An 8,660-nucleotide genomic window follows, 5' to 3' on the forward strand; every position below is an offset into this window, starting at 1 on the left:
TGTCTTCAAAGAGCTCACAGTCTAATGGGAAAGAAGGACATAAAGAGACAATTAAAACACCACCAGTTACAGGAATAACTACTGTTATTGCAGGCACATAGAGAAAGGGCTGGCATGAACTTGGGGAGCAAGAAAAAAATTATGAGAAGGCTTCCTGGAGGAGGTATGCCTGAGCTTAACTTTAAAGGGTGAGTAGGATGAAGCTACAAGTTGGGAGAATTCAGGGTCTTCCTATGCAGAGAAAACCACACAAGGAGTACAAAGTGGATAGAGAACACGTGAGTGTTACCAGGGAGCCCAGAGATACAAGGCCAGGGAGGTGACAGAAGCTGGATTGTGAAGGGACTTGTTAATTAAAAATTATCTGAAAACATCAGTTTTAATAGCTACATAATATTCTATCATATCAGTCAACCATAATCCCTGCGCTTGTTTTCCTAATATTTAACATTTAGATCATTTGTATTTTTTACCCATTAAATATTTGTGATAACAATTATTGTGCACAAATCCTTGTCTACATTCTTATTTACTTAAGAAAAATATGTTAATGAAATGACTTCAGTTGCAACTAACACAAAAACTGACTCAAAGCGAATTAAAGAATAAAGGACATTTATTGGATCTTATACCTGAAAATACAGAGTAGGAGAGATTTCAGTGTGGGTCTATCCGTCAGCTCAATGATGTCAACAAATGCCTAATTTCTCTCTGTCTCTCTCCCCTGCAACCTCAGAGTAAGCTTCCTCTGAAGGCTAGTTCCCCCGGGCTTATGGAGTAGCTGCCAGCAGTAATCACAGCTGTGCGATTTCTCGACTTTGTCCAATGGGAGAGTCAAACAACTGTTAAACAGGAGGCTGCAATTGCTCATCCATGCTAAGCCAATTCCAGAGACCACACAAGGCCGCACACTGATCAAAGGCTCAGGTTGGGATATCTAAGCCAGTATAGGTTTCTGTTTCATTGATTTTATGTTCCAATAGATAATTTAAAAATATGAATACATAATTTCTAAGTGAGGAAATAAAAAAAGATAGCAAATATTGAAAGAAAACATTTTATCATAACAAACTGAGGATTTTTCCATGGTTTCTTTGTTTATAAACAAGCCAACAATAAAGGAATGCTGTTTTCCTTGAAGTTTGATAGAAATTTTCTGAGATCCTTCCTGATCTTCGTACCATAAAACTGTTTTTAAAATGATCACTGTGATAATTAAAATAATTCAAATAAACAGTGAATGTTTTCCTCCCCCAAGGAAGATATGTATTTATTGGGACTTTTTTCTAGAATACATAATATATGTATTTTTATGAAAAAATGGCACAATACCTTATGTATATTATATAATTTTCTTTTTTAACAAAATATTTCACTTCACGGTAACATAACATTTTATTGTCAATTCATACAGAATTACCTCATTCTTTTTAACAGCAACATATTCCATTACACGCATCCATAATTTCTTTAGCTATTCCCCTTTTGATAGACTTTTAGGTTATCTAAAAGCATAATGAGGGACCTAGAAGAGGCAATTTTAAAATTTAGTCTAGGTTTTTATACAGTTAAAGAAGATAATTATATACATATTTAATATTACATAATTTATTTTATTGATTAAGTTAATCTAGAGCCAATGTACTGCTACAGGAAAGCAGTGTCTGACAGACAGCCTCATGGAAAAAAGGATAACATCCACTCTTATGAAAAAGGGGTATGTTTTCCAAAAGGGAGTTGGAGATAGATGTCAGGATTAAAATAGTCTGGCATGAGAATAGGTCTTCATTATTCACCAAAAATAATGAATTAGTGAGGGGATTACATATCTTGAGTTATATTTTAGTATTACTATTATACATACAACATGTTTAAGTATATTGTTTGACAATTATTTTACTTATTTGTACACAGGTTCCTAATTACTGTGTGCATCAGGAATTATGTCAAAAATTGCTTATTTCTCTTCTTCAATAAGGGAGTCAAAATAGTCATTGTACCCAGCTGCCTCTGCGTCAGCCCTCACAACTTTACTTACTATAAACATTATGAAGACAATCACCCTTATAAAATTGCTGAAACCAGTTATTTCTTTTCCCCAGAAAAATAGTCTACCATCATTCACCTTCTCCAAACCTGTTTTCAGAAACTCAAAGCAGTAGCAATGTTAACTGACCTAGACTTTTATTAAATTTCTCTTACCTGCCACCCCTCTGATGGTATGAGCATATGCATGAACCAGAAGTAAAGTGATCTTAAGAAAAAGGGAGAGAAACAGAAACCTAAATATCAGTACCTGGATGAAGAAAATGTTATCACTTAGAGAGGTGTTAGTTCATAGTGTAAAGACTACAGAGTTATTGTATACATCTCGTTGTTATATTTTTTAATAGCAATGGAATATAATTGAATAAATACCCCCACAAGTATGAATATGCTATTTTTTGCAGTATACCTTATCAGACAAAGTACCAAGCCCCAAGTTTTATTGAAACATTTGGCATGTTGTCCTGATTTTAAGATTTGCTTGTTCTTTGCAGGTAGAACTAGATGAAGGGTACAAGTATGAATGAAATGTTTAACGTCTCACAATTTCTTTGAAATAATGCAGGTATGTTGAATATTCTGCAAATCCCTAACTATGCAGTACTACACCTCCCTCAATTCATATTCCTTTTTGTGCTTCAAAGACTTGTTTAGGTCATTCTTCTAATTATGTTTATATTGTAGAATTGCTTATCCTACGACAGTATTATGAGTGGTTATCACATTCTAAAATGCCAGATACTTTTTAATTGTAATGGTGCCTACTTTTTTATCGAAACTATTCATATTTTATTACTGTAAACAACTTTGATCATAATGATGCCATTCAAAAGAGCTGATCAAGCTGAGAAAAATGACACTACAGTCGTAAAGCCACTCTATATGTAGCTATTAACATTTTATAGTGTATATAAGGAAAACTGTTTTAAGTTGCAACCATAGACAAATAAGAAAATTAATTTTAAACACAAGTCTATGTTTTTAAGATTGGAATAGTCTACTTAAATAATTATTGCCAACAGATACTTTTACATTTCAACACATGACCTTCAATACAAAAAACAACATATACTGAATTTGGCATTAGAGAAATTCAAATCACCTTACTTTGCCAGGGTAGAAAACAAGATCTTTCATTCCTAGAAACAAGTAAGAAAGAAACACACCATACCTCCCTTCAAAGCTATTCTCTGGTTACATTCCAAAAGGGACAAGGTTATATATTAGGAGTTTTAAGAGGCACATTCTTACGGTACTACTAGGATGTAACACTCTCTTTAAATGGAATCAAAGACACTTACCGGGTCCCTACTATGTATGTGATGTGTTGCAAAGTATGGCAGAGAACATGGCCTGTAACATAAGGAAGCCTATAATCGAATTGAGGAGAGATGAGATAAACACATGAACAATTAAAGACTAGAATCTCAGTTCCACAGATATTTAAATAACAGTGTGACAACAATAGAAGCAATACAAGCCCATGTGTACGCATAATGGCCAAGAAAACTAGAGAGAAACAGCCACTACTGGAATTCAGAGGGAGAGTTTTAGATTGGGGTGGTGAAATAATTTTTTATGAAGGAATTCTTTTGCTGGGTCTTGAAAGACAGGTAATAATAACATTTCACGTTTGTTTAATGTTTTGTAGGGTGTTGGAAAGTATTTCAAGCTGTAGGACAAATATGACTTAACTTTTGGTAGTATCAATTTTACTTAGGATATTTAAAAACATATAAAATAAACAAGGATTGACTATTACTATTATTTAAACCATCAATAACAGTGACTAAAATTGTGAATCACTTTTGTCTTGGCGATGACTAAGTGTTATACATACATGTTATCGTTTATAATGGAATCTGTCATTTATAATGAAATTGAAACTTTAATTTTCACAGACGAATAATGGGCTTAAGAAATTTTATAGGTTGCTGTAAAATATATTTTCTTTTTCTTAGCATACTTTTTGCTCAGGAAGCATGGCTAGTCAGGTGGCTTCACTGACATTATTTGCTTTGATTCCCATGACAATCTCTGTGTGAGCAGCATAGGGTTTAAAGATGAACAAAGTAAAGCTCAATGTCTTAGTGGCTAACCTTAATGTCTTAAGGTTCATTCAGGTAAGATATGACTAATGAATGATTTCAAGTACAGTGCTTTTTCTCTAATGCAAATGAACTCGGGGCCAGGTAGTTGATACAGTGGATTGCAGTGGGACTAGGGGTGAAACAATAGGTGGAGATCACAGTGAACTAGACAATATCCTCCTAAAGGCATGTAGATTCAAAAAAGAAGTTTCAAACACTGGAAAGCAGGATGGGGTGGGGTCAAGGGGAACTTTGAGCTTTATTTAAATTGTTTGTTAAAAATTTACATATGGGAGAGTCTTCAAGATGGCTGACTGAAAGCATCCAGCTCTCATCTCCTCCATGAAGAACCAAAATAGCAAGTAGATAATCACACTTCAAATAGAGCATCTAAGAGAGAACACTAGAATTCAATAGAGAAATGACAGGAAAGATCTGAGGCATGGAAGGAGAAGGAAGTGAGGCAGGCAATTAGCCCCGGATCATCTGAGAGCCCAAAGATAATCCCTAGTGTGGGAAAAGGGTAAGTAAGACAGATCTAGGAGTCCATATTCCTATCATAGATTCCTGCAAGCCTAGCCATGGGAGAGCCCCATGGTCTTTGTGGGCCCTGAGACTAGCATAAGGAGCTGCCTGGAGACCATGAACAGCACTTCTCCAGAGAGGGAGCTCACACAGGGGTCCACCCTTCCCCAAGTCCTAAGCAGTGGCAGCATGGTGCCATTTTGAGACGCCAGCCCCCACCAGACTGTAACCTGCCATGAGACCCAATAGCCCCTGCATCTTCATATCCCTGGAGCTTCACTGATATTTCCTTTTGTTTTCCTGGAAGGCCATAGTGGCACAATGCTAGTTTTATCTAGCAGACCAGCAGGATTCCTAGCTAGCTGCTAGGAATGTTGTGCACCCCAATGAAGGGGTGGTGCCATACACTGAGAGGCTGTCTCTGGGACAAAAGAAACCAAAACATGTGTGCCTCAGAGACTGAAACCTGCCTGCCTGAGGCCACTGCCACTGATAGCAATCTTCTTCCAACAGAAGAGGCTGCTGCATTCTTGCACACTCCCTGAGAATAGACTCTCCTTGCTCACAGCCACTACTACTGCTGTTACTGAGGACAGAAGCACATGCCTCTAGTAGTGACACCCCTGCCCCTACCACCAGCAGCAGGGCCTTGCATACTTGCACATGCCCAAGGGCTGGCTAACCCATCCTCTGCCACCAATGCTGCCATCACACAAGCACTCTGCTTGGGGACCTGGGATCACTCTGGCCTACCCACAACAGCCTGCACTTGTGCACACCACCAGGGGCCCTGAGGACAAGCCTGGCTGGTCAGACACCTTCTAGTCCTAGTGCCCAAGCATGCTACCTAGGAGCCTGGGGATCAGCGTGCGAGCACTCCTCCCAGGATAGGCCCACCCAGCGTGCCACTAACATAGCCAGCACTCACCTATAAGTACCACCTGGGAACCTGGGGACTGGCTGCCTAACCCATTGCAGCCAACACTAAAACCAGCATGTGCCACTTGGGAGCCCAAGGTTTGTCCCATCACTACTACTACCCACTGCCCAGGGGCTCAAGGAGCACCCCCCATCCACTTGACCCACTGTTGCCCACTGTCAGCACCCAAACAAGCTGCTTGGAAGCCCAAGAATTGGCCTGCTGGAAACTGCTTACAACAGTGCCTGTGTATACTGCCTGGGAACCCAAAACCAGTCATAGTTGGCCTGCTACTTCTACCACTGGGGCCTGACATTCACATCCTTAGAAAATCCTCACCACAGCCTCCGCTAATAACCATACCCTAAGTAACTGAGGAAGTCACAGATAGCACTGAAGCTATTTGCAGTGAAGAAATTGCATGGAGACTGTACTACTGCATGCACCCAGAATCAAAGCCTTCCCAAATGAGAGCCAATCCAACAAGTTGTAAGAAGCAACTGTTATACCATAAACACAGATATAAACATTAGGACACAAGAAAATGGAAAAACAATGAAATATAACACATCCAAGAGATCACAATAATTCTCCAGCAATAGATTTCAATGAAAAGAAAATTTATGAGATCCTAGAAAAGGAATTCAAAATAATGATATTTAAGAAGCTCAGTGAGATACAAGAGAAAATAGTCAAGTAATACAAAGAAATCAGAAAAGCAATTCAAGGTAAGAATGAAAAATCCACCAAAGAGATACATACCATAAAAAAAGAACCCAACAGAAATCATGCAACTGAAAAATTTAATGAATAAAATCAAAAATATATTTGAAAGTTTCAATGATAGATTAGATCAAGCAAGAGAAAAAATTCAGAACTTGAAGTCTTTTAAAATAATGGAGTCAGAAAAAAAATAAAGAAAAATTAAAAAGAAGGAACAAAGCCTACATTACATATGAGACACCAGAAGGTAACTATTTAAATTTTGGGTATTTGGGAGGGTAAAAAGGCCAAAGACATAGAATACCAATTTAAAATAATAACTGAAAACTTCCCAAGTATAGCAAGACATTTAGACATCCAGATGTAGGAAACTCAGATAATTCCAAATAGATGCAACTCAAAATGCCTTATCCATGGCACATTGCAGTCAAACTGTCAAAAGTCAAGGGCAAAAAGAGAATTCTCAAAACAGAAAAGAGAAAAGCATGTAGTTAAATATAAGAAGCCACCTACCTTTCACATCAGACTACAGATTTCTCAGCAGAAATGTAATAGGCCAGGAGAAAATAGGGTGATATATTTTCAGTGATAAAAGAAAATTGCTGCAAGCCAAGAATTCTATGCTCAGCAAAGTTATCATGCATAAACGAAGGAAAAAATAAAGTATTTCCCAAGCAAGCAAAAGCTGAGGGAAATCATCACCATTAGACCAGCCCTACAAGAAATGCTTAAAGAAGTCTCACACCTGAAAGCAAAAGGATATTTACCATCATGAAAATATAAAATTCACTGGTAGAGCAAACACACAAATGAGCAAGAGAAAAAACTCAAACGTCATTACCACAAAAAACCACCAAACCATAATGATAAACAACAAGAGAGAAAAAAAGGGAATGCAAAACAATCAGAAAACAGTGAACAAAATGACAAAAATAAGTTCCCATATGTCAATAAAAACTTGAATGTAAACAGATTAAATTTTACACTTAAAAGATATAGACTTGCTGAATTAGCCAGGCATGGTGGCATACACTTTTGGAGGCCAAGGAGGGAGGATCAGTTGAGCCATGGAATTCAAGGTTGTAGTGAGCTATCACTACATCATTGCAGTCTAGCCTGGGCAAGAAAGAGAGACCCTGTCTCAATAATAATAATAATAATAAATCTAGATTGGAGGAATGGATAAAGAAAAATATGGCCACTATATGTTGCCCACAGGAAACTCATTGTACCTGTAAAGACACATATAGACAGAAAATAAAGAGATAAAAATAAAGATATTACATGGAAATAGAAACCAAAAGTAAGCAGGAGTAGTTATATAAAACAGACTTTAAGTCAAAAACAGAGAAAAGATACAAAGAAGGTCATTATATATTGATAAAGGAATCAATTCATCAAGAGGATATAACAATTCCAAATATATATGTACCCAAAAATGGAGTAGTCAGATATGTAAAGCAAATATTACATCTAAAGAGAGAGACAGACTCCAATATAATAATAGCTGGGGACTTCAACACTACACTGTCAGCATTAGACACATCGTCTATACAAAGAATTAACAAAGAAACATTGGATTTAAACTACACTTTAGACCAAATGGACCTAAGAAATATCTACAGAACATTTTATCCAATAGCTGCAGAATACACATTTTTCTTATTAGCTTATAGAATATTCTCTAGGATAGACCATATGAAAGGCAACAAAATGTCTCAAAAATATTTTAAAAATCAAAATCATACCAAGTATCATCTCAGACCGCAATGGAATAAAATTGGAAATCAATAACAAGAGGACCTTTGGAAGCTATGCACAAACACGGAAATTAAACAGCATGCTCCTGGATGACCACTGGGTAAATGAAACAATTAAGAAAAAAAAAATTGAAACAAATGAAAACAGAAATACAGTATACTAAAAGATATGGGACATAGCAAAAGCAATGCTAAGCAGGAAGTTTATAGCAATAGCAATAAATGTCTACATCAAAAATGTAGAAAGATTTTGGCTCGATGCAGTGGCTAACATGTGTAATCTCAATACTTTGGGAGACTTAGGGAGGAGGACTGGGTAAGGCCAAGAGTTTGAGACCAGCCTGGGTAACATAGGGAGACCTATCTCTACAAAATAAATTTTAAAATACAAATTTTACAAGTATAAAAACATTAGGTAAACAATCTAACAATGCATCTTAAGAAATCAGAAAAGCAAGAACAAACCAAACTCAAATTAGTAGAAGGAAAAATATAATAATGATCAGAGTAGAACTAAATGAAATAGAGACTAACAACAAAGAGAATCAATAAAATGTAAAGCTAGTTTCTGAAAAGGTAAAATTGATAAATCACTAG

General features: G+C 36.7%; 1 non-coding gene across 1 annotated transcript in view; it reads left to right on the top strand.

Moving 5' to 3' along the window:
* LOC119473671 overlaps positions 1-26 on the top strand; it is a 106-nt gene extending 80 nt beyond the window's left edge. Inside the window, exon 1 of the small nuclear RNA XR_005202879.1 lies at positions 1-26. This exon is cut by the window's left edge and continues 80 nt beyond it. This is a non-coding gene — a small nuclear RNA (U6 spliceosomal RNA).
* The last annotated feature ends 8,634 nt before the right edge of the window (positions 27-8,660 follow it).

Source organism: Cebus imitator, unplaced genomic scaffold, assembly GCF_001604975.1.
Source record: "Cebus imitator isolate Cc_AM_T3 unplaced genomic scaffold, Cebus_imitator-1.0 Scaffold175, whole genome shotgun sequence".
Taxonomy (NCBI): domain Eukaryota; kingdom Metazoa; phylum Chordata; class Mammalia; order Primates; family Cebidae; genus Cebus; species Cebus imitator.